This window comes from Xiphias gladius, chromosome 19, assembly GCF_016859285.1.
Source record: "Xiphias gladius isolate SHS-SW01 ecotype Sanya breed wild chromosome 19, ASM1685928v1, whole genome shotgun sequence".
NCBI classification, from domain to species: Eukaryota; Metazoa; Chordata; class Actinopteri; order Istiophoriformes; family Xiphiidae; genus Xiphias; species Xiphias gladius.
Window position 1 is genome coordinate 15,862,501 of NC_053418.1, and position 27,529 is coordinate 15,890,029.

The window sequence follows — 27,529 nt, forward strand, 5'->3', positions numbered from 1 at the left end:
AACCACAACTGACTCAATTTTCATTAATAGGTGCATTTGTATAAACTTTGACAGTCTTCCTTACAGATTCCAACTTTTTAAAACTGAGCTTAGAGCAGTCAATGCATGTTTTAGTTGCACTGTTTGACAAATCCTTTTTTTTCCCTCACAGATAAAGTAAAACCTGATAAAAGCATTGATTGAGAAACGGAGGAAGGAAGCATGATAGACAAACACAACACTGCCTATAATGTAGGTTGAATGATTTTCATGGTCTGAAGATCAGAAGCATGTGTTATAGAAAAATGCATCGTCCCTACAAAGAATTCAGTCTTTCACCCATAAAAAACAGTTTGAATAAAACAATTTTCACAAGACACTAAATTTGACCTCAGACCCTGATGCTTGTACTTAATGTTTTTAGTCAAATGTGTGTTTTTAAACCCTGTCAGAAGAAGTGCAAAACAACACTTTTAGCACAAACCTGACAGTGAGAAAATGTTCACAAAAAAATGCTCCTCCCTCATAAATCTTGCTAAATTAAATTTTTAGACTCAGAATTTCTTGTTAATTCCACAGTTCGCTCTCTCTCACCCACACACACATGCTTACACTCAAACGCACACATTGCAGATGGAAGAGAGAGGCCACTCTATTTCTCGCCAGGTGCTTGAGCAAAAAAAGGTCGCTTGCAGTGCCATTTCCTCTCACACACAGGCTGGCCTGGCCCAAACACACTGGCACTTTGAGCTCATTACTGGCTATTCACATAATCCTTTCTCTGTGTCCTCTCTGTGAGGATACTAATTTCACAACAAGTCCATCCGCAGAGCCCATTTGTTGAAAGGTAGTGGCTGAGAGAGAGAGGAAAGGGACACATGGTGTAGATTGAGACTAAAAGCTATTCTTAACGGGGGATAACCTCCGCAGTTTTCCCCTTTCTGAAATGAAAGACAATCGTGTAACTACCCTCCATTTTTCTCCATTTGCTGCTCACCAAATGTATTCTGAGGCATTATACTTCGCTGAGAGACTCGTTTTTAAAAAAAAATTTAATTTCAAGAACCAATTTTCTCCTATTATTGCCTTTAAGAGCGAGGCAGAAGGAGCAAGTCTTTGGTTTATTTGTCATGTCCCCGTTTCCCCTCATCTCCTCCTATTAGGTTATTGTACTACTTAGCAGATGTCTATCAATGGCAGGAAATTATCTCCAAACCAAAACCCTGTGACCCATCATCCAGCTGCCCTAAAACAGCCTGTCATGCCCAGGTCAATCCCCGTGAAGGTACTGCAGAATGTGAGTGAACGTGCGCACGCACGCACACACGCACACACACACACAAAAACTCACTCACTCACTCACTGCCCTACATGCTGCTCGAAAAAACCACCTGCACCTCACTCACTCATCAAATCCACTCACAGGTCTCCTATTACACAAGTGTGGGGATATCTCAAAAGCCAGGATGTCTATCTGCTCTTTCCCGTTCTCCTAACGCTGCTGCAGGGTTTGCAATGGGGGCGGAAGATCAGTCCCATGAGATGAGGGAGTAAGCCGGAATCAAGAGGCGGTGGGCTTGGCAGAGGGCTATTTCTTAGTTAAAAGGTTCTTAAACTCCAGAGGAGATCAGAGGAGATGGCTCCCTGCGCCCAAAGCTGTCTGCCCAGATAAGCATCCTGCCAAGTGCGGGGTTTAACAGGGTGGTCATGGCTGAATAAACAGAGTGTATGTGTGTGTTGAGGTTTACGTGTTTCAGGTGAAAGAAAGTGTAAGGCAGCTGATACTGAGTCTGGGTACTGAACCTCAGTACTTTTTGAAACAGGCAGTATCAAAAGCAGTTAAGTACCAAAAGATGGCTTTGGTCAGATTCATAGTCTTGCTTATTCTTTGATCAGATGGTTCCTGATTTCAAACAAATTTTTAACCATTTTACACTATTTTATATAGGCATAGTTCCTGTTTCGTATTCAACATTTGTGAACTTTGGCTGAAAATTGGGTTTTGTGGAAACACAAGTCCAGTATCCTAGGAATATCCCAATTCATATTAGACATCAAGGTAGCATATCTGACTTAAATACAGTAAACCAGGCTTAATCCCCCATTACAACCTGAAAATGATGTTTGCCTTTTTATTAATTGTAATCACAATTTTTTTCCTCTTTAACCAAGTGTTTTAGTTGCTTATCCCTGACCATACTTCAATTTGCCATAACCATGAGCTTTATATAACCTTACCATACTGTAGTTGTTATGTACAATTGCAAGAATTTTAAAACGTTAGCATTAGACAGAAAAAAATATTATTAACGTTAATTAACGTAATCTGAGGTTTTGCAGAATCGTCCAATATCATTGTTCTTGTCTGGCCACAGGGATGTTACAAACATGCTAATATTTCTCACATTCAATAAAAATCAAATCATTTTGAAACGTATTGTATCAGCATTAGAAGCCAGAAAATTTCAAATCATTCCCAGCCCTAGCTGATATTATTTCTCAGTAATTTTTACAGAAAACCAAACATTAAGCTTTTATAGAGGTTTATATAGGTGACGGGTTTAACTGTCTTAGTTAAAGTGTCTCCAGTGAAACTCCCCCTCACAGTGTAGGACCAGCCGTGGTCCGGGAGCCTGGCAGAAAGCCTCCACAATAAGCAGGGGTGGGGCTTGGGCCTAATTGAATGGTGACCCTGCCGTCTCACTGTGGGACGCCCCATGCAGTGCTTTTAACAAGCTGCTGTGTCTCCCCTCTTAATAAGCCCAAACAAGTTAATCCAATCGACACACTCAAACCCTTTCTTTTTCTTTAACAAGGCACTGCCTCTACCCCCTTAATCCCCAGCTCCCCCTTCTCCGTCACCATACCGTCACATGAATGGAGGGAGAGTGAAAGGCCCCATTAGGAAGGACTGGCAGTAAACCCCTTCAGCTCGGCACTTTCCACACATCCGCACTAAATAATTTGCACTCATACTGTATATTCAAAACACACACACACACTCTAATGCTCACATCTGCCTGATATAAAACTGTGTCTATTTGGACACGGCACACAATGATAAAGTTATGTTCACCGACCCTGATCCCCACACACACACACACACACACACACACACACACACACACACACACACACACACACACACACACACACACAAACACCAACAACAAAACAACACACAAACACAAATTCTGAGGGGACGTTTGCCGACAGGCACGCACTATGGGACATAAAAAAGGCATTGTTAACAAACCCTCCCAGCTCCACAAACAAGAGCCACTGATTCCCTAACAATACAAGCCCCTGGGTGCACTCACCCACCAGCTCTGCACAACCTCACACCAGCACAATAAATAACCTGCACAACAAAAGGCCATTGTGTGTAAAAGCCTACAGTTTAGGCATTATTGCCATGATATACAGTGTAGGAATAACATATTGGCAGCTGAGTCTTCTATATATTATATATATACACACGTTGCAGCATGTTGCTGTTATTGGGGGTTATAAAGCCTCGTATGCCATGCATTCATACTTATAAGATGTTTCGGTGCAGATGAAGGGCATCTTGGCAAAAACACTCAACTGTTAGTTTTCCCTATTCCAGTCAGCTTCAATAGCTTCACCCATGGGATGAAGGGTGAGGAATGTCTGGCAGTCCAATAGCAGTGAGTCGTCTGTCATCTCTAATCAAAACACGCCTGCCTAGACTAATGTCAACCCTGTAATATCAATGAGGACTAATTGACTTCACAGCCAACTGCTGCATCTTTGTGCTGGGCTAGGTTTCATTAATGGTAAAGCACTGAGCCATTATGGCTATGTGGTAACCATACTCAAAATGTAGAAAATGCAAAGTGCTGAGGTCCAGAAAATATAAAATTCAGACTTAGTTCTGAGTTTAAACCTGCAAGCCAAACTCTGGTTTGATGGATGTGTTACAAATGCCGGCATGAGGAATATAGATGGTCCAATTAATAATTTAGATTATTACACTGAATTAAACCATATATTTTCAGCCACAAGATGAGCTCTATTCTGAGGGTGAAATTTAGGGGGTTGGAGCTGGCTTAATGCAGCAAATTATTTAGTCTGGAAGTTCCACCAATCGGAGAGTTTGTAGATACTAGCCTACAGGTAATGGTGGATTGGGCCCTTAGGTGCATTTAGGGTCTGTCAATTCTAGTGAGATAGACTGGATCATTCCTGCAGTCCCACTCACCTGGTTCTGCTCTGCGGCTGTATCTGGGATTCATAACATACTCTGCCTGCTAGTATGATTTTGGAATAAAGAATTGCCCTCACTTGTCGGAAACGTTTTGGCAGGCTTGTTCCACTACTACCATGGGCACCCAAGCTGGTGATAAAAACATTGCATCGTCTACTGCAATCCTAGGTGACAATAGAGTCGTCAATTCTCTGAGTTCTATTGAAAAGTAGCTGGAGCAAGAAATACAATGTTTAACTGAAACCAAGTTTAAACTCATTAAGCTTTAATTACAACAAGAAATGTGTGGCAAGCAAGAGTGTATATAAATAGTACCATTTCAGAGAAAACATTACATTTCTTTAAGTGGCAAACATTTTCATTGATTTATCAACAAAAAATGATAAGAGAGCAAAAAGCAATAGCATGTAAAACAGGAGTGCAACAAACGAATAACAGAAGTCATGACAAGAGAGCCTTGCATTCTTAATTTTGATATTAAAATTATACATCATGTGCACCAAATACCAGCCTGAAACCCAACACATGCCTGCGCTTTCAAGCTGGGAGGGCCCCCTCAGTTAAATCTGTTCGTTTCCAGCACAGTACAACCAAGGTGCTCTTACAACAGGACTCCTGCTGATGCCAGCGAGGGACTTTGAGCAATGAGAGCGTAGCTAAGGATTGTCAGACAAAACGAGCTGTGGTTGTGGCCATGTTCCAGGGTGAGAACATGTTAATTGTACCTAATTAGTATGCAAAAGATTGCAATGTGATTCGTTCTACACATGGTAGATTTGCCCTTCTGGAAGTTTCTCCGACCTCCACACTGGATCTCTGGAGCAGAGCTAGATCAGCAGTTTTGAGTATTGCTTGCCATCTTTACAGATCCCCTGTGAAATACAAGAAACATAGCAATACGCAGGCGCACATGTTGCACCAATGAACGAGCTGCATTCTTATCATTTTCTCAGGTACCATGTTCTCATCATCTGACATACCTTGACAAACCACTGGGGATACATGTCCTCTTCTCCAGTTAATGCCACAGCATTTGCTGTATCATTTTGCACGGTAGCAGCATCAGTTGTCATCTAGTACCACTTTCACACAGAAACCCCATGAATGCTGTGACATGCTGAACAGATGTGAAGGGTTGCTGTGGAGTTCATCACAGATGTTGATTGCAGACACAGCCGCAATAAAAACTAAATTTCACTCTAAAAACACAGATTCTTTTAAAGATTTTTGCAGCAGATGCCACTTCAACAGGCAGGACTCCCAAACATAAATCACAAACCCTCCACACTAACTTAAGCCAAATGTGAAAAATGAGCTGTGCTTTCTTGGTTTTCATGCTAGGATTTATACTTTCTCAGTAAACCTTATTACACACCATTTGTAAAGCATTGTTGATATTGCTAAATTTCTTATCCCAATGTGACACAATCCTTTATTGTCCCAGACAGGTCCATTCACGGCTTAACACAACAACAATAAAACAAGAGCTCTTTTTTTCCTCTACCCATCCTATGGTGGCTCACTTGAATATTCAAACAGTGTTCATTGTCTTTTTGTGTTTTGTTCATTGTTTGTTGTGCTGTCATTCCTCAGCTTGGCTCCTGAACTTCAAAGAAAGGCTTATGTCAATTTATGATGAAATGGAGTGAGCAGGCGAGAGAAAAGAGGGAGAGAGAGAGAGCGGGAGAAAACCTTCACACTAAATAGCCCTGTATGCTTATTAATGGGCATTCAATAAATCAATGGAATATAATTAAATTCAAACAATGTGATTTCTTCTTCACTTGCTGAAGCCTGACTCTAAACATCGCTCTCTGCAGGGCCTAAGGTGACCCCAATTCCCATGGTCCAAAGGACAACGCTGCCGTCTTTCACTGGAGGGTGTCACAGATCCAATAGTCAGTCATGCATAACATTAGTGTGTTGTGAAGCCCACAAGGCAATCAAATAGTGCACCGGCGAAATGTTGACACTGATCTCATTTGATATATTTCAAGTGTGACAAAGCCATTTTTGCTCTGCTGGATATTAAGGACTGTAAAAGAGAGGATGACACAACTGCTCACAGCTAAGCTAGCTGGGAAGGAAGCAGGCATTTTTGTCCTCACTGCAGTTTCCGTCGCCGAGACTCGGCAGCCTTTCACTTTATTCCATAATATGTGCTATCCAGCTGTTGTCATCCTGCTCTCTCCCGAAGCTGGCCCTGACCATGCCAGCACAGGGAATCCAATTGGACAGAGTGGGAGGTGAGGCTGCGGTTGGTAATCACCTGCTGGCTGAAGGCACAGATGGCACAAACACCAGCAAGATGTTCGTCTAGCGGCAATCGAAGAAGTCTTTCTGATAAGCCGACAAACAAACAAACACAGAAACCTGAGAAACCAACAGCGAGCTCTGGAATTACCGCTTGCAGATTTGATGCAGAAATCTGGAAACCTGGCAGTGATTGAGCTACCTGAAGTGCAAAGAGTTAAAGCATTGATCTCTTGTGTTCTCAGGCAAGGTCTTGGTGTCACTCAATGATTGTGGAAAGTGAAAAAGTGGGCAGGTTGTAATGATTTAAAATGGTTGACGCTTTCCATGACAAAAGCAACCTGATAAGCGCTCCTGTTATCAGCAAGTTTGTCCATCCACGGAAAGAATTGAGAATCGAGGTCATCGCGGAGATAACAGCATATGTGCAGTCTGATTATCTCTTCTCTCTCAAGGATTTTTGATACCTTTCGTTGCTCCTGTGATTTATTTGGTAGAACAAAGACTTGCTTTCTGTTTCAGGTTTTCCGAACTACACTTCAAGGAGAAAGCAGCTGGTGTACACCTGTTAAGATTTATTCTCGAGCTGCCATGACTTTAAGTCTTCTGACACACCGGAGACAGTCAATTTAAGTTTCCACCAGGATTAACAGAAGATATATGCTGATATATTTAACTCAGCAGTTCGAGTGAACGTGCAACTGTCACTGAAATAAGGTGCAAAGCCTGTTGGCTTTTCTCTCTGAGCTCTAGATGAAAAAAGTTGGACAAAATCATTTAATTTATTGATGTTGCTAGAGATTTTTTTGTGGAAGTCAAGGCTCCCAACACTTCAAACATATCAGAGTAAAAATGCCCCAGAGACTCTGAAGACTCCTGAAGACTTTCCAGCAAATGAGCTCCTTCTGCTCTGTGTGTTACTGCTCTGTGCCTTGGTTTGTCCTTCACAAGAGACAGGTAACACTGCCAAGACCCAGTAATTAGTGCAGATGGAGACGGTAATACTCTCTTCCCCTCCCTGCAGAAATACCAAGGGAGGCAATCTATAAATTCTTGCATATTAATGCAATTTAAAACCACTCCAGACACCTTGCTGGAGGCAGGTGATAAAAAGGTGAAAGGCACACAGCTGCTGATATGTTAGTGACATCAGCCCTGTCTCAGCAATCTTCTGACCTGACACCCGCAACACACACACACACACACACACACACACACACACACACACACACACACACACCAAAATAACTTGATAATCTATCTCCTTTCTCAGAAAATGCTCTCCAAATCCTGACCTTAGGCCTTACAACTGGGTCTCTATCAATAATTAAATGGTAATCTAAAAACCCATTTTAGTTGGGTCATCTTTCTGCGCCATTGTCTCTGCTTCTCTTCTTCCTCCATCTATTTTTTTCTTCTTTCTGTAAGATCTCGTTCGAGATTCCATTAGCATGAGAAAGCAGGCTGGTAATTGTCTTCACCCTACTGAGTGATCCCTGGATAGAGGATTAGGCAGAGAGAAAGCCCTATTTCAACTCGGAGCACAGATGCTGCCCACAGCCACCCACTCCAGATTAGATTAGACTGCAGAGGGATGAATCCGACTGGTAACTTCAAGCCACATTAAACATAAAGCGTGGACAGGAGGTTAAAACCAATAAACTCTTGTTCACCTTTCACAACCAACTGTGACCACCTTGTTTTCCCTTTCCCTTTCCCCTTTTTCTTGAAATGTTCCTTTTAATATACTAATATGCTTTTCTGTTGGAATTAGGGATTGGGGGAAGGCAGTTTACAATTTTCTCTCTCTCTCTCTGATATAGACAGAGTATTTAGAGCTGAATCTCCCTAAATCATCCCCCTAGGCCACCCTGTCCGTCACTAATCTGCCCGCCACCGCCCACAAATAAGGAGGTGTCACATTTCTAGCACTCCTCCATGGGATAAGCACTTCAAACACCAGAGCTTCTCCTCTTGACCTTTCCATGGAGATGATCGATTAAGCTCATTTGGATTTAATCCATAAACAGGCAACCATTACATCAAAAAAGGGAAAGAATATACATCTGAGGCAGAACTTAAAATCCATATAAGCTTCATGAGGGTTCCAGTTTTTTTTTTTTTTTGGCTTTTTCAATCCACTTCGTGCAGCACATTAATACCCACAGAACCTTTTCGGAAGCTGTTTTGGTATCTAAATCAGTGCAATTCTCTACCTGTAATTATTGTAGCAAATCACAATGACAACAGAGTGAAATTCAACTGCTATCTTCACTCTGTATAACCTGTGATGCAGAAAAACTGTTTAGCTCGCTCCCCTGCCTGAGTACAAAATGACTGAAAAGTTTTTAAGTTAAACTGTGCAAATATGGTTGCTTTGTTAATAACAGTACATATACTGTGGAAAGTCAGACGGGGACTTTACTCTGCTTTTCACCTGTTCAGGAAGCTCTGTGGGGTAAGCCAAGGGGTGCCGAGGCCAGTAAAAGGTCTGCTTCTCGATTGCTGCATGAGCCATTAAGTTACAACACTGCAGGCTTCCTGTTTTCATGCTTGAACACCTTCTACATACTTTCAGCAAGGACAAGACAAAACAATCTCAAGTGAAACACCAGGGAGCAGAAACCCAAGAAGACAAAGAGTATTTCAATTATAGAATGCTTAAAACCACATCAAATCACATGTTACTTTGAATCCCATTTGTGAAAGTTAAAACAGGAAATCTAAAACCAGTTTCATTTCACCAGAAAAGGAGAGCTCTGCCCCTGAGGAGCCCAACGCGACTCCTCCTGTTTGTGATCACAGTGGCCAGCGAGCTCTGCTTCAGCTCTGAGGGACTCCTTCTCTATGGTAATCATACCCTATTTGAATAATGAGGCAATACCACCACTCCTGCTGCCCATTCCCCCTGCATCCTTGACTGGAGTCTTTGATAGACACTAATTCTAGCTCCATCTATAAAGCTCCTCTCATGCATTTTTAATAGAATCTATTACTTTAGGATTAAATTATAAAAGACTGTCCTCCTTAAATTTTTAATAGTTTGCATAATTGGTATCAGGGCCTGAATGCGAACCATAAAAACCCAGTTTGTAAAGGACTGATCTGCGGAACGAGCCAGACAAAACCACACAGGACCGCTGCACAAAAATGACACACATGGAATGATATTATCGCAGACGAGCACATATCTTGCACATGCGAGCGAGGCCATTATAGCTTTGGGTCCATTGCTGTGGAGAATAAGGGTGTTGTGAGCTCAGCACTGTGAATGAGGGGGACAATAAGGTCAGGGCCCATGAGAGCTGCTTTTGGCTGCTGAGCTCCTGAAGGAGCCTGAGGCAGGAGGAGTCACCTGATGGAAATAGGAGACATAAACCAGGTGTCCACAGACACCTGCTGCCACTGATGTCAACTGCAACCACAGCGCTCAGTGGGGCTAACAGCAAAAACTACTTAGTAGGTTTATAGCCTCCCTTTGTCCCAACAGTCACTGATAACTGTGTTCAGTCAGCTTAAATGGAAATGTATTTCCCCTCTGTGTTCCCAGTTCCAGGCAGATCAGCTATGAGTTATATATCATCTCTGCACTCTCTCACTGTCCCTCTCTGCATCTCCAGCCCAGCTCTTTCCAATAACAGGCAGAGCATACAGGGGAGCAAATGCATCTGAGGCAGCTCCTATAAACCTGAGCCCCCTTAGAAATCTACGCACGTCACCATCCCCCAAATTAGCACCGCAGGGACACCCCCCCCCCAAAAAAAAAAACCCCACCACCCCCGCCTGCTGGCGGCAGCTCTTTGGCATATCTGTACCGGGGAAAATATTTCACACTATATGAATTATTAAGTGCGGGGCCAGTGCTAAGCAGTGTGGAGATAGACCAGTTATTCACAGCTCTATTGGGACGGATGCGTCGGGAACCCGGGCCGCTCGCCTATCAGATCGTTTGTCATGAGCGATAGACAATTTACAATGAGAAAATTTTTCAATTTATTCATTCTGCTGTCACTGCAGTTTTCTACCTCCACTCATTCCACTCAACGACCCCCTCCTCCTAGAACTCCATCTTGTCTGGTGAAGGGGCTCCACGCCTGCACCAACCGCCTGCTTCTCAGTCTGATACTGTTGCTCTCTTTGTCTTTTTTTCAGCCTGAGGAGAGAGGTGGAGGTGAAACACATGCAGAAGACATGAGGAGAGCACTTCTGCTACTTTAATCATCTTAACTGAGGTATAGGTGTGTTGGGGACATCCTGTGCCAGCCGAGGGGTTCAGGCCCCAGTAGCGAAGCTGTAGCTGACTGTGTCTCTGTGATAAAGGAAAGGGACAGGAAACGGGGGATGAGGGTGCTTGGTTGTGCCGCTTCAAGACTAAGCTCCTGGCAAGAGTAGGAACCCCCCATTAGATACAAACAAAAGAAAGAGAACTGAATTAAACTGCAGCTGACTTATTTACACTGTCAAAGGCAAGTTAAGGCACGGGAGACAGAAAAGAAGCTTTTGAAAGCCTAGACATGATAAATACTGCATGTGCAACTATTTGGACCTGTATTGCATTAAAATAATGCATTTCCAAAAACAAAATCTTCCACTATTTGATGGCAATTTTATTCATAAGAAAGAAAGGGATCCCAGAGGGCAGGATCCTGATTATTTTCACTTAAGAGGAAATGCCAAATAACAACTCCCACACAGATAGACAGAAGGCTTCAGCACAAATGTCTGGGAGACTGCAATTTCAACATTAATTACTGAAGGTGAACCAGCTGTCAAAACAGCCACAGATTTCGTTTTTGTTCACAAATACCCTCTGTTAAAGAGGACAAACCATAGAACAGACCAGCCTCAAAGGCCCAAAGCAGCGCTCTACCACCAATTCAAGAGACAGGAAATCAAATTCACGAGAGACAAAACACAGATAACGTTTTCAAATGTTAATGTTTTTTTTCCCCTTTCTAAGCTGAACATTGAAGAGAAATAGAAAATTACATCAGCAGCTTTGTTGGTCTAAATGCTCAGTGAGAGCAGTTTGACCTGTAAGCAGCCTAGAGTGTTTCTCTGTCTGTGATGTCCTTTGAAAGCCTGATGCAGAAGGGCTGCACTGAATAGGCCTTGATGTGAAAGGCAGAGATGTTAGATAAATGTCCTCACAGCCAAGGCCTCTGCCCTCTTCCTGATGATGCATTCTTATACTCAAATACCCACTCCCCCTTTACACACACACACACACACACACACACACACACACACACACACACACACACACACACACACACACACACACACACACACACACACACACACACACACACACACACACCCAACAATCCCACTGAGGGCAGCGTTTGTTTGGGGACAAGGTGACCCTGTTGCCTAGGGGCCTGTGAACAGGCACAATGAAGGCCTCTCATCCTGCACACACCCAGCCGGCTGTGTTTGGCTGATGACGGGTGGAGGGGAGAAGGGCGGGTTGTGAGGGGCATCACAACACCCTGCTACTGCAGTTTTAAAACCCTATTCAGGAAGCCCCCTGAGATAGCTCCTTTCACACCCTGCACAGACGGAGCAAAATCCCCGCTTGTAACCCAGAGTCACACAGTCAACAGATGGAGCCGCTATTGAGTAAAGGAACGCGCCCGGCGGAGGCGGCTCCCCATCCATCCCCGCTGGAAACAATGGGGCAGCAGGTCAAGAGTGCTGTCTCTCGGAGGAGGGGTAAGGGAGGAGGGGCATCCTTCGACACAGTCGAGCTATGCGAGCACTTTAAAACTGGAGAATCTTTTTTGGATGATGGGTGGAGGGCAGGAGGTTTGTGGCTGTATGCGAGGCGCTCTGGCTGGTTGCCGGGGATCAGACTCAGGTGGAGGGGGCTTGTGTGTGATTCTGGGAAAGCAGTATTTGTGTTTAACCTGCAAACAAGGAAAAAAAAAGACATCCCTGAACATGCATGTTCAGAGGAAACGCAGACTCGCAGTCCAGTCTAATGCACATTAGACTGTTACTGATACTCATTCATCTTTGTGGACAAAAAACTGCAAGTAAAGCACAGAGAACTTCACTGTTGATAAAAAGCACTGCAGTGAGGCTATATACACAGAGAGGAGAGAAAGCCTGTACCACTGCAAAACAGTTGCAGTGCCCTTAGGACATTTTTCATACAATACTGAAGTGGATACACTTAAAACTGGTGTCAAATATTACAAAACTAGGCTTCAATTCTTTCTAGTTATTAAAGCACATAATTAAAAAACAAATGCTTTGCTTCAACATTTCCTTATTATCCAAACTCTCAATATTCACCCAGCAGCATCATGTGAGATTACAGAGAAGTGCCAGACTAAAGCCTATATAAATAGTGGTGTTATATTGTTCTGAAGTCGTTATTAATGGATTGATTTCCTGTGTTTTCAAAGTGGAGGAGCAACTGTCAGCCACAGAGGATGAACAACTATGAATAGCTACGTGCACACAAGCTCCTGCGTGTGTGCCTGCCCGGGTGTGTGATCACACACATGATCACAAAGCAGTCGTAGCTCCCTGTAGGGGAAAGTATATCCATTTCTGTTGACCAGCAGTCTTGCTATCATGTGGCTCTGACCTGGGAGTCAATTAGTCATCTAGGTTGCCCTGCTTCACTGGGTTTCCATGGCCAGAGAGGAGACAAAGACATGAGGAAGGTTTGCAATGATCCAATAAATTCTATCTTTATATGGCATAAACATCCCTGCTCCTGAGATGCCAAATACTGCCACCACATGTTCCCCATCCCTGAAAGGTTTAGTTTACGGGGCTTTTCTGCACAGGAAGGCACTCATTACAAAAGCAGAAGGTCTGAAGAGCATTGCTGCGATTCTCCATTAACAACCACTTAACAAGAAAGTACAGAGACTCAAAAAAGACTTCCTTGTACTTGGGAAATGTTCACAAATCAGATCTAATTAAATGCAAAAGCCTTTTCCATGAAATAAGAGTGCAGAAAGCCTTTTCAAGACAGAGTTTAGAGCTTTTCTGGGTTGTAAGAAACATATGTTTGTTCAAGGACACCGTTATTTGATTCATGTTTGTGTGTCCTTCAAAAACATTGTCAGCTAAGTACAGAGGGACAACGGGTTGAGCTGTTATTCTTGCTTCCCTAGGTCACATCACAAGCCATCAATGGTTTGCCATTTCAAAATATGCCGCTATTGTGCTGTTTGAGCCAAGAAATTGAGAAAAAAAAAAAAAAAAAAACTGTATTCCAACCACGCTGAAAGGGATCAATAAGTGCACAGAAAAACAAAATGGCCATAAACACAGAGGCTTTTACTCAGAGTGCCACGATGCAGATGAAAGCACAGAATGCACCTGGAGAGCAAAGCCGAGAGTGGCGGAAGACAAGAAAGCCCACAGAGTTATCAGGTGGGGCCAGAAAGCGCTGGTTATGTACAGACCTCAACACCATCTATCTCCACAGCAGCTAGAGCACAGCAGATTTCTAATATTGCTGGTTTTAAGAAGGCTCAGCTTTCCTGCCACAATGAGACAGATACAGGCCCTGTTGCCCCCTTTTTACTTTTCAGTGTGGTCTCACAAGGTCCTCTCGGTTTTTCCTGCAAACAATACTGCTGGGCTGTGGCCCTTATTTAAAAGATTAATAGGATGCTGTCCTGGCAGAGAAGCAATCAGTGAGGTTTCTGTGACAGAAGAAAAAAGTGTGGAAACAAGGCAAAGAGGAGAGCCCATTGTCACGGTTACCAACTGGCTGCCGCAGCTCAATTGAGATAGCTGTGGCTTTCAAGCCCAGCTGTCAATCACGGCAGCAAGCATCAATGGGGTAAATTTGAATGATAAAACGATAAGTCATGAGCAGGCGATTTCCCTGTCATCAGGACAGGGGCTGTTTGAGTGTAACTCACTATGGGTGGAAAGATTTCACTGCAGCCATATGGAATTTGGTTTTGCCTCGCGTTTCTGGCTTTACCCCTCAATCATGAGAGAATGTGCAATCACCAAATGTCTTCCTCTAAAACCCTGTTACAATTGGCAGCAAAGTGCTGTCACTAGAGATGGGGGAACAAAATGGAAAGCTGACTAAAAGACAAGCTTTAAGTGACACTTAATTTGAGATACCCAGGCATTCTCTCAGCTCCAGTAAACAGGATCCATCAGACTTCGCCCAGAGCCTGTATGAGTCTGCAGCTGTCTTTGGGGAGAGACGCAGTATGCCTGAGAGGCCCTCGGTTATCAAGAGGACTGATGAAGAAATCAAGTCCTTTAATAGTTCCTCAAAACATCCAAGAGGAGGCACAGGAATGATTATACTTTCAAAGTGCAAATTTTCATCTCATCCATGTCTGCTGCGACAATTAAGCGTTTCCTCCTTTAAAAACAAACCCAACGAACAAAAGCATTACAGAAGCTAATGAAAGTCTCAAACAAGACGACAGAAGACGAAAGAAAAAAACTAAAAAAAACCAAAAACAAAAACAAAAAATTAAAACCACAATTGAGTTGTTGAAGAAGTAAGAGAAAAACTCTGAACAGCTGCTTTCTCCCCTCTTCCCTTTGCTCATCCCAGGAGAGAGTCCCATGCGATCTCCCTGATCCTAGTTCGTGGCTGACAGAGGGGACCGCAGCTCTGTTCATCTCCCGACTCATACGGCTCTGTGCCCCCCCATCGCCCGCCTCACTGTCGCTCCACTGCCAGGAGCAAAAGACGGTGGGGAGGGGGAGCAGGAGTGGGGGGGCTACATCAAGGAGAGACTCTCCCAGTGGGTTCTCGTCAGTTCCAGGCCATTGCACCTTGCTCGCTGGGATTTTGTTTACACTGACACACACACACACACACACACACACACACACACACACATCCATGCAGAGACAGATGGCTATTAATGGATACAATAATGTGGTGTGTGTGGGTTTTTTTTTTTGGCTGTACAGTCAAACGTTTTGTTTTTAAGAAGTGTTGTGATATAATGAATCGCTTCAGTAACAGATCGCTGTAAGTTGGTGACAAAAAAATAACAGTTTGATGCCTCGCAGAGCTTATTTAAGTGGCACAGGAGCAGATAACATTCAATCAAAAACCAGTGATATGGTTGATGTGGTCAGTGATAATGTGCAGCCAAAAGGCCTGACACACTTCCACGGTCTTTCAGGACGAGCAGAGAATGGCAGGCTGCCCTTGTGCATTCAGTCTCTACAGATGTTGCCTTGGAGAGCGGCTGACTGGCTTGCTGCGGTGACAGCTGGACAGCTGTTCCTATAGACGCAGCCACAGAAGCATGCCACGGAGAGGGGGGTGGGGGATAGTGCTGTATGTTTAGTTTATCTGTATGAAGTTCCCAGGACGTGCAGAGCTGTCACTTTTAGCAATGGAGCATGAGCCTGGATAGGGAAAGATGGCACCAAACAGGATATGGAGAGAGCACAGATGGGTAAATATCAGACAAGGCTGACATCATTTAAAGAAGCTCCAATAAAAAAAAAAAAAAGATTTTTTTTTTTGTAAATTGTAATTTGTCTTTCCAAAAATGAACAGTCTAATGCAACACCAACTGGCTCTACTGGAATAAGTCAAAACATTTAATTTGATCTGTGTGGTCTGCTTGAGCAGCCGCAACTGTTCATCATCAAACAAGTAAAAGTTTAATATGAACTTCACAGGGAATTTTAAGTTAATTTTTTTACTTCTTCATAAAAGAGGGAAGGAAAAAAATCCATTTTCAAAAGCAGAGAGGATAATTGGCTGAGCATTAAAACCACTCTGGACTTTGTGCCAACATCAGTGACTGCTGGTGATGAAAGGCAGTTTAAATTGGGGTCATGTTCCGATATCATACCTTCATCCTACCAATTAAGAACACAGTTACCTAAAATTATAGAGACCTGCAGGAGAACAGCGCCTGATTAAAGTAAGCCTATAGATTATCTTCCTGACTCGGGACTGAGATTTGAAGAAAAAAAAAAGAAAAAAAAAGAAAACAGTTGAAAAAGAATTGAAATGTTGGAAAACACTCAGCAGTATTAAATGTTTTCACCTGCTGAATAAACACACTGTAAATCATGAGTTAAACAGCTTGGATTGATGCCAGTCACTTCTGCCAAAACTCTTATTTTTCCTAAGCAGGCCGGGCTATTCATTATGCCACAAAAGGTCAGCAATTTGTTCAACTCAATAAAAATGTTAATAAAACTAAGAGCTCACAAGAAGCACTCAAAGCCCTTGGTCGCCCAACATAAAGTGAATATGCGAATGTGTGTTCTTGTGTGGCTGCATCTATTTGAGTACAATGTTTCCACTGCAGCATTACATAGGTCAAAGGTTGTACAGCCGCAGCTATCTAGCAGGAAATGTATCTTTGGCCTAGTCGTAATCCCGGTCAAATTCCACCAACTGCTCAACACAAAGCAGATATAAACACATGCTGACAAACACACGCATGCACAGTTCTGTAACCTACAATAACCAGGAATAGATAAGCACCCTGACACCAAAATCTCCAATTCCAGCTCGCACCCTCAACCCACTCTGATAAATAAATGAAAAGACCCATCAGGCAGATATCAAAGGCTGGCAGTGGGCTTATAATTATATATGAAATCTTTTAGAGGAAAAAAGTGATTACTCTGGATGCAAGTCTGGAAGTGGGTGGGGGTGGGTTATTGCTAAGCAACCACTCATTATCCTCCAGAGTGGAGCGAGGTGACCGGCCATCCGTCTAACTCCGGTGGCTCGCCTGGCTCCTGTGCAAAACCCCCTCCCTCCTTTCCTCCACCACTCTCTCTCTCCTCTTACTCGCTCCCCCTCTCTCTCTCTCTCTCTCTCCCTCCGTCTCCCCGTCCGAATACAAACAGAGATAAAGAACGCTGCAATCGCTCTTGACACACAAATAGGTTAACACAATAAAGCCGGCTTTGCCTGGCTCACTCGAGGGAGGAAAGCAATTCCAGCAGCAGGCAGGAGGTAATAAAACAGGGCTAGGAGTGTGTGTGTGTGTGTGTGTGTGTGTGTGTCTGTGTCTGTGAGTGTGTGTGTGTCCATACATGTCCTCATGTCAGTTTTCCTATGTTTTTGTATGTCAGTAGAGGCAGGCACACAGAAGCTCTTTGGCCTCAGGACCTAATATCCCACAGATTTTCAACCTTTTCTTGACACAAATAATAACATGGGAGAAAATGACAGAAATTCCTGGCGACTCGTCCATTTAGATTAAGGAAATGGTGGCTTTATATTAACAATATAGGTGACCTGCACATGCCCTATACAAACACAGAGATGTTTCTCTATGGGTCATATGGCTCTCTTGTAAATGGTCTCCAGCGTGGTTAAAATTCAACAAGTAAATTGAATGAGTTTTATCTGTGCAAGCCTCAGCTTACTCTCCCTGATGTGGCTGCCAGTCCTGGCAATAAATGATAAAAATCTCCAGAATTTTTATTAAATCGTGTTGCATTCATGCTGAACTCAGGAAAATGGTGAACGGGCTTCAGCAATTACAATCCAGACCAGACAACATTGTTTTCTCCAGTCAGTGGAAATTTCATTACCGTACTGCAACTGCCTTAGAATTGGGTAATAGCTTCTTTTTGTCAGAGACACAAACCGTCTGTGGGAGGTGTGACACCCCATAAGTGTTATCCATTTGCGACAATATGCATCTAACCAGTCACAGTCTGGATGCTGGTCAGCATAATTTGCACTGTTATTCAGTGATATGGAGGAACTGAATGGAGAAAATAGCAGTCAATAGCTAATTCCTGGATTGACTGTAGTGTAATCAAAGGCATTGAACCTTGATACATCCATGCCGCTAACATATCTCTCCTTAGGCGATTATAGATAGATGACGTAGGTCACACATGGCTCCATCTCTCACATGTCAATAAATAGGGAGAGGGCTAGCACATTTTCCTGTGGATGGACTGAACTGTGAAGAAACCCCAATTAAAGCTTCTGGAAAGGTTGCATACATTTAGGTCATACAGGACAGCCATTTGTAAGTGTCAATCAATTGCCCTGCTTTTACCCGCTGTTTCTTCACCCAGGTAATCAAACAGCAGAGATGTATAGTGGTGGCCATTGTCAACAGGGAATAAATTACCAAAGCATGAAGAGAAAACATCTTATCTGTCTGATGTATTTCCTGCTTCTGCAGAAAGCTACAAAGCCCGAGGGAAAGCAGTCAACCAAAATGCAGGGAGATGGAGATTACGATGATGTGCAGTTCCTTGTTCCATTAAAGTTTGATCTTCCTCAATAGCCGAGGAGAATCAGATATCTCCCATTCAAGATTAAAGTACACCAGCATAGAGGGAGAGATTAATCAGAGGCCTGCATGAGATAAAACAGCCTTGCTTCTGGCATGGAAAACAGTGGCAATAAAGAGTTCAGCTGATAATGTGAAACATGGCGAGGCACAATAGCAAATCAAACAGCATGTATGGGCCTCCAAAACAAATCAAAGCGACGACTAGACTGTGATACAGTGGCTAAAGAAGTACAGCGGGAGCTGATCTGATAGTAACCAACTCGTTCATTTTATTACTGGTTAAGGATGAAGAGGGCACGCTGAGGATTTTCCCATGTTGCTCACTGTCGCCAGGCTCTCATTCCCTCTCCTCCTCCTCTCCTCCTCCTCTCCTTGAGATCAATGGCACTGGGGTGATTTCACAGCAGCCTGCATTGTCACCCAGAACAAATCAATGTGACCATGAGGAAGGCAAGAGCGGCATTGTTTTTAAGGAGAGCAAATTCACTGTTGGAGAGCTTGTCAGATTTGCTTTATTCTCTTTCTTCCCCCAAGAACACTTTGGAAGGAGCATGCCTCCCCTCACTTTCTGGCTGGGTCATGAAGCAAACTATAAACTGCAAAGCACTCAGGCTCTCCATACTAGTGTATTCATTAACCGCATATAAATTGCACAGTTCCTGCTGATTATATTTCACATGCACAAGAGCATTTAATAAAAAAAAAAATGGACTAACCACCGTAACCTTTACAAATTAAAGGCTATACATTAACCTCAAGGTGAGAGTGGAGAGACGTGACTTCCATTCAACCTGAAAGAGGGTGAGAGGGGAAGTGAGGGACGACGTTGGAGGATCATCACTGTCCGTCATGCACTAAGTAGCCGCAGATCACCCTGACGAAGAGGTGCCAGCGCCTGCCATCGCAGTGGATCTGACCACATGAGCAGAGCAGTGGTCAGGTAAACCTTTTACTGCAACCAAAATAAAAGGAAATCGTCTGTGGAGTAATGAGCAGAGAACTACACAGACGTATACCACTCATCAGAAACCCTGCAGGGGTTCATGTATGCAATCACCTGCCTGTAGTCTATTTTTTTGTTGGTACTTTACATCAAATAAAAACATGCTTAAGCTCCTGTTGATTAAAAAAAGGCCACACTGTGTGTCAAATTTGTACACAATTACTGCCAAATCTCAGTAAACTTAAGAATTTTTTTGTATTCTTTTGTGTGACTCAAAATTAATTATTATAATGCATAAGTGGAATCTCATTCAGGCATCACACGCTTGAACCAGTATTCATAAAAGTGCCACGATGTGATTCATTTGCACCAGGTCAACATCATGGGAAAGCCGTTTTTTCTCATACTGTATATAAAATACTGCATCCTGAGAACCAGTCTTTTGCCAGGAGTGACCCTGAACCATTTAAAAGAGTCTGTGTGTGAGTATTTGACCCTATCATGTTGGAAAGATCAACAGACCGGGCAGAAAATGAGAGCTGCTCCTTTGACTTTGTCAGTACAGTTAATAAGACCGCGAGTCAATGATCCGGTGCTAAAATAGATATAGTATGCAGTTTGATGTATTCTAGCAGACTACAACAAGGCAAAAATGTCAAGCATGAAGTAATGGTAGTGCTACCTGCAAACTCTAATGCCAAATACACCAACAGAACCATCGCCGCTGACCCTGCCTGTACATTTAATGTCAAATCTCATCATCACCACCATCTCCACTGGAAACTGAACATCACTTTCACCTCCCTTCATTTACACTCAATGGCTGAAGGGTGTGTTTGTTTCTACACAATCATTTGTGTGTAATGTTTTTTGTTTTATGTTTTTACTTTTCATGCTCTGTCTCCACAGCCCGGGTACTGATGTGCAAGAAAAAAATCTGGCTGCAGGGACATCAGAGTTTATATTAAATCATGTAATACTACTAAGTACAAGAAAGGGCACGTCGTTTCTGTTTGCCTGCACATGAAAAGTGTTAAAACAAGGACTGTTAGAGACTTTTCTTGATAAGAAACACTTTGATCAGTTACCTAATGAGCTGCTGGTGACATGGCTTTGAGAGAAAACATTCATGTTCCTTCAAGTGTCTAAGGTATTTCCAAGTAGGAGGCTTCATGCTTTTGTAGGATATCAGCTAATCTAGAAAGGGCTGTCTTTTCTCTTCTTTGACAGGAGAAGAAAATGTTTTTTCAGGATTATTTCCATCTACAGTATATTATTCTATAAATGGAGTCTGTGCACAGTAAATCTGTTTTCAAAATGTTATTTCATTTGTGTGGAAAAAAAAGCAATAAAGTCCACACAAGAATGGACACGCATAGCTTAGACACTTCAGAGGTGGGTAGATCTTTGGTAACACGCACACACACACACACACACACACACACACACACACACACACACACACACACACACACACACACACACACACACACACACACACACGTATCTACTATTTTAGTCATCTTAAGTTCCAAAATGAGTTTTGCTGCCTCTGGGTAGGTGTTGAGACAATCAAGCCATGCAGGGATTAAAAAAGATTAATACACAGCGCAGGAAATTAAACTTCAGTGACTTTAACGATATTCATGAGTGGAGCTCACTTATTCACGTCAGGCAGGCACTTTAATAAGCAAGGAATACAGTAAGGAACCCAAACGCTATCAATCAATCAAACTGATATGCAATTTAAGTTGCAAATTGATAAAATGCCAGGCTTCTCTTAGTGTATTACTTTTGTTAATACAATGCTAAAATATGTTCCTCACTTTCAAACTGTTGGCAGTAAAAATGAGCCCAGCAGATCAGATTTTACTTTAGTCATTTAGGTTTTTTTTTAAATTTCATCAGCAAGCAAGGAAGAGTAAAATGAACTGCTTGTGTGATCAACATTTATGCAACACTAAGACATGTTTTCAACCTACAAAGAGCTAATAATTTTTAAGGTTATATTGTGGAGTTTAGCTTTTGTTAGACAGTTGAGAGTGGAGAGCAACAGGAAACATGTCGAAAGCGAGAGGAATGAAATGTGAGTAGTCTTGAGCCTGCAGCAGGACACTTGGAGTTCCAATGTTACAGGAAAAACAGAAATCTAACAGCAAGCCAGAAAATTAAGGCGCAAAACAAGAGCCACAAACTCCAAAAGGTAATTCAGTGACCTAGATATTAAAGCTTTTCTGCCATTTCGTTCTCTCCTGCCTTGTCCAACCATCATGTTGAGTTAAAGCAAGAATTATGCTGGGAAGACTATTTGTTTAGGTGAGGAGCAGCCGCAGAGCTAATATGAGCACAATTTGCTCAGCAGGTCATGGGCGCAGAGTGGAGGAAGTAAATGAGGCAGTTCTGCCCCCTTGGGTGCAGCCCCTGCCTCATACATCACTGGATGTTTTATTCAATACAGCCAGGAAGGCTCTATGGCAGGTGCCCTGACTGTGGAGGCGCCTGCCCTGCTGTAGGGGCCCATATTACATTCAGCAAGCTGCCTGTCTGCGGGGCTGCTGGAGAGAGAGAGAGTGACTGGAGCTGGCGAGGAAGATCAATTTTGAGGATGCTCGCAGTCGAATGATAAAACATACTGTGTGCGGCTTTTTCACTGCACGGTCAGCACAAGGTGCGGGCTCATTTAGGTGCAGCGTGCGCGACGGAGCTAAATACTGCAAAGCAACCCAGAGGGCTCAAAGTTCACGGGACTCGGAAACAGACGAAACTTTGTGAGCCAACATTCACATTCAGATCAAACACGAACTTCAGCTACGCTAAAGACAACCCGACTCTTTCTATTTGCGACCGAGCCTTGGGCTGATGAGGACGAAATCTGCTGATGATTTCACAGGACAATGACAAATTGCCTCCAGACCCCAATGCAGCACAGAGCGCCGTCCGTGTCGCCGAGCACGGAGTGAAAAGTTTTACAGCGTCGCCGGTGAATTTCGCGAGCTCGCTGACAGGAGCCGCTCGCAAAATGCAGGCACGCTATAAAAAGAGACTGTATATCATTAACACCCCGGGGCGAAAAATCACTAATTGCAGCAGACGCTACAGTCACCCTCCCCGCACGCACTGACGCACGGGGGCGTACAGATGAGAAATTCGCACCTTTCGCTCGGAGTCGGAACTCCTCCAGTAGGGCTGCCACACATTCCAGACTGCGGTGCCTGCGGTGCAATACCCTCGACAATACACTTAATTGCTACCCATACTTGAAAAGACCAATATTACACATCAAAGCGGTTCCTAAAGCCTTTCGGGAGCGGCTCTCTAACAAGTCGATTTTTACAACACTTCCTTTACTGTGGGTCACGCATGGAAACAAAGGGTGTAAATCTGAGACATCGCTGCGTGAGCAGCACCTTTGGAAAATGATGCATTTACAAACAATCCTTATTCTCTGCCGCTTCTCTATTTACCACCCCGAAAGGCTTCAGCGAGGCTCTGACGGGAACTACGTTAATGGTTGCAAAGGATGGCCCGAAACATTCAAAATCGGCAAGACTCAGAGAAACAGATATTGGAAATATATTTACCATAAATTGCTCCGTAGTGCAGACTAGAACTCCATGCAGATTGTAGCATTCACTGAGCAATCTGCCTAATACTTCTGTGGTCCAAATTAAAAAGGATTCATTCTGTTCTCCAAAATCCAGCAGCCGCTTTGTCGATGTCAAATGCTGATTAAGTTTATCCTCTTCCGATGGTATGCAAATATGCCGGTAACCCTGCGAATTAGATTCCACACTCTAGCTTCTAGCATGCAAAGTTAATAAGCTTTGCCTTTTTTTCCCCGACTCGGCTTGCCAATTTTTGTCGAGGGCAAAAGCGCAGGTCGGCAATTTCAGGAGCGTCCTCAGAAGGATTGCGCACCGAGTGCGCTTCGGGTATTCAACGTTTAGCCTCCGGCACGAAGTAAAAGGTCCTTTTTGCTCCTCTTTTCGCTTGTAGGTATTTCCAAAATAACAGAGCTGTTAATCGCAAGACCGGATGGTTGAACTGCTACGCAGTATTCCAAAATCCTCCGCTGTTACGCATGGGTTTAAAGTGGTCCGCCTGCTCAGTATAGACGACCTTATGTGAAATGTATCATGCAAATGTTAGTTATATTATCTAGCCAATATTGTGTGAAGGTACCCTGAAAGAAATCAAGGCTGGGCCAAAGCAGCTGCCTGAAATATCCTAAACTGATGCGATGCGATGTATTAAAAAAAAGAAAAAAATAAAAAAAATAAAAAAAAAATCCCGGTGATCAGGCTCTGTTCCGTCCGTCACTTTCTCCGTGGTGTCGGCAGCCCTCTCTCTCAGATGTCTTGCCTCCCGATTCAGACTCAGATTTCCAGCTGAGGCTGTGGAGTAACCTCGATGGCAAAGCTCCGGGATGCTCTCTTTGGTGTATCAACCAAATAAGAAACGGTTAAGTCTGAATAAAGAGCTAGCTGCTTCAGGCAGCTCCGGGTTGTGGTCCTGCCCTTGTGCCGAGCTGCCGAGACTGACAATAACCCGGAACGCTGCAGACTGTCAGATTGCACAGACCGCCCACCGACCAATCACGGCGCTGAGGGAATAGAAACATTCCCACGGGTTGGCCAATCATCAGTAATTGAGGACTGTTACCATAGAGATGCTCGGCGTCCAAGCGTCTGAAACCACGTTGTTTATTCGCGGAAAAAGAAAAAAAGAGAAGAAAAAAGAAAAGCTCTGATATAAATTGCCGTGGCAGAATGCAGATTGAGATCTTTAATCATTCTTTTATCTTTTACAGCGTTTCAGCTTTTTTATTTCAGCAGCCTAGTTAAAGGTTAAAGACTCCATCTTTTAATAGGACGACCCGGGCTCAAACCTGCAGGCAGAGAAGTGCCCTTGAGCAACACACTGAATCACTTCAAGCTGCAGGAATGATGCTCTGCAGCTGGTCTGCAGGGAGAAATAAAGTATTATTATGCAATCTGAATAAAATAAAACGAGATTAGCATGCTAAATGAATCTATTGTTTAAGAAGTGATGACTTGAAAATGCTATTTAACTGAATGGGTTTGAAACTCCTATAGGACAAATATTACATACAGATAATAAACCTTGCTATAATCAGTTTATAATATCAAGAGTCAAAAGGAGAAACTTTGGAGACACAAAGTTGATTGTATTTTATGAGTGCAGATTTATTCAGTGATCTATTCCGATACATTGTAGACATTTTTGTCTTGAATTATAATGGGTGCAATGCTCTTTAACACTGCTCATTTCTAGCAACAACACTCATAAGCTGCATTGGGTCACTCACCCACATACATTGTGTACTCTGCGTCTACTGATTACCTCAAGTGTTAAATTACCTAAATATTTCTCAGCAAGACAATCTGAAGAAGTATGGCATATCAGTGGTTGCATTACTTTGCAGGATTCCATCACTGACGCCTCCAGCTTATATGAGTCTCGTGAAACCTTACAAATGACCAGTTTTCGCAAAATGCCATTTCAACAGTGAGAAAGCGGAGGGTCTGCTTTGACAGAGACCCTTAGTATTCTTATTCTTCTTGCCAACTGTGTCCGGTGCACACAGACCCCAGGACACACAAAGGCGGTACTACAAGCAATCACACATCATGGACTCTCATAATAAGCTGACGCTGGGAAGTGGGTGATGCAGCACTCAGCTTATGCCAGTGCTGATAAGAGCCTGAAAGTATTACCTCGGTCTGGCAGCCCGCTCCAAGAAATCCATCCTGAGCCAGGTCATCAATTCTGCCCTATCTGATTGCTCACCAATCCCTGGCAGCTCCATGTCGCTGTCCTGGCTTCTGCCTTTGAAATACTCTCTATGACTTGCACTTTCATGCTAGTTCTTTCACAGAAGAATAGGCACATACTGTATGTACATGTAGTATCTTTTATGCGGTCTTACAACTACATGACAAATAATAAAACAGTGAACAGTTGCTCTCAGAGAGGTCAAATTTTGAGAACAATGGAACACTTCACTTAGTCAAACTCTTAAACGTATTAGCTCCAGTCACATCTCCACCCTCACTGCTGCAGTGGACTTACAGAGCATACATTAAAGCCTGTGGAGTTCAATCATATCACCTACATCATGTGGCTGCAGAGTCAATCAAACCGATGAACAATTAATTGAAATATACTCAACCAGAGCTGTGTTGTGCTCCTGTGAGGCATGCAAGCAGGCAAATAAGCCATTTGATTAGCTGATAAGCAGATGACTCAACAAACATTCAAGGCATGTTTACTGTGGTGTGATTAGAGTACGCCCAATACGCAGAAGATTGGACACAAATACGTTGTGAAAACACTCAGCTGTTCCAATCCCCAAGGCAGTATGAGGGCACATAAAAACAATGAATTATTTATGGGGGAGACTAGAGAAATATCACAGTGGATAATTTTCTGTGGCCTCTATTAAATGTAGTTTTCAAAATAATATGTCTGAGACAGTGCATTTCCCAGAAATCATTCCCAATGACAGGATCTAGAGCCTGGAGATTAGATATGAAATCATATTTGATATTTCCCTGCCAAGAAACCTATGAGCATTTAACTAAAACACCAAAGCAAGGGTTATTCAAATGCTAATTGGGCCTCCTTCTCTCTTAGTAAATATGATCAAAGGATATTTGCTTTGTCTCTGTTTAAGGTATTAGCTCTGGTTCAAAATGAAAGACCTCACTATCAAGGCAAGCTTTTGGCATGCCTCATCTGAAAGAGGGCTTCACAATACCAATAAATCCAGGTTCGGCTTCAGTAAAAACCAATTGCAGCTTCTGTTTGAATAGGGTATCTCATAAATAAAGCTCTTGTACGCCCCATCCAGAACTAACATTAGTGACTGTCTTCGAGCTGAAAGCCTTCCGCTGTTACAATTTGTTCCTGAAAGTGGACCCAGTTTAATTGAGCAAAGTTTAAGTCTCCACAAACAGCAAAGTAACAGGAAAAAAAAATCGATGGCAGCGGAGGCATGGAAAAAAGAGATAGCATTGATTTATTTGCCATTGATTCGTGAAGATCGCTGCATTGTGCCCTCCGGGTGAAATGCACGCTGTCTGCCAAATGATGGGGATGAATCTGAAAAGGTGTCAAGTGGTTAGAGGACACAGAGGTGGAGGATGAGAACGGGGGCAGCCAGAGGTGGCAGGGAGGAAGAGTAGACTAGACTGGGAGCGAGAGCGTGAAGTATCAAACAGAAGAAGGCGGCAGACGAAAGGCTTGATAAGAGAGGATAATGTTGCAAGGATGACACCAGCACTATGCGGAGTTGAGTCTCCATAGTGTTGCGTTAAATGTATTTGACAGAAGCAAGAAGAGATCAACATGAAAGCAGTGAGCTTAGTGAAAGAGCGAGGGGCCTGAAACTAAAACCATCATATAAACCAAGACACCAGTTAAAACCAGGACTTCTCTGTCCTGTTGACAATATCAACATTTTAAATGAGTATAACTTAGCTGACCCCCATTTTTTACTGCTGTAAGCACAACGGTAGGCCATTCTCGGTTTATTCAGTGTGAAGTAAAAGGCTGTTGGCTACAATAATACTGTATGAGTAAGCATATATCCAATCCCACTGTTGAAAGTGCTTGACAAGACAAGCATCTTTTGCAATATTTTAAGTCTCAGCAATTGGCAAATAGATGTCTCCCCAGAGACTTTATACTGACAGCCCAATGTTGTTGAGAAGAGAGGAAGCCAGGACAGAGATCAGAGGGCAGCGCAACCACACAGACCCAGATGAAGAGGTGTTACTCCTGAACTTTGGTATCTTTACAACATCTCTCTGTCTCCTCTGTGGCTGTTGGCAATCACATGTCTAC

The 27,529-nt window shown here is 43.2% G+C and overlaps 1 protein-coding gene across 1 annotated transcript in view; it reads right to left on the reverse strand.

The window, feature by feature from the left end:
- Positions 1–23,873, reverse strand: part of fam222a (family with sequence similarity 222 member A) — a 48,187-nt gene extending 24,314 nt beyond the window's left edge. The window contains exon 1 of the mRNA XM_040154306.1: positions 23,242–23,873. The gene's annotated coding sequence lies outside the window, so the exon portion shown is untranslated. The remainder of the gene's footprint in view (positions 1–23,241) is intronic.
- Positions 23,874–27,529: the final 3,656 nt, after the last annotated feature.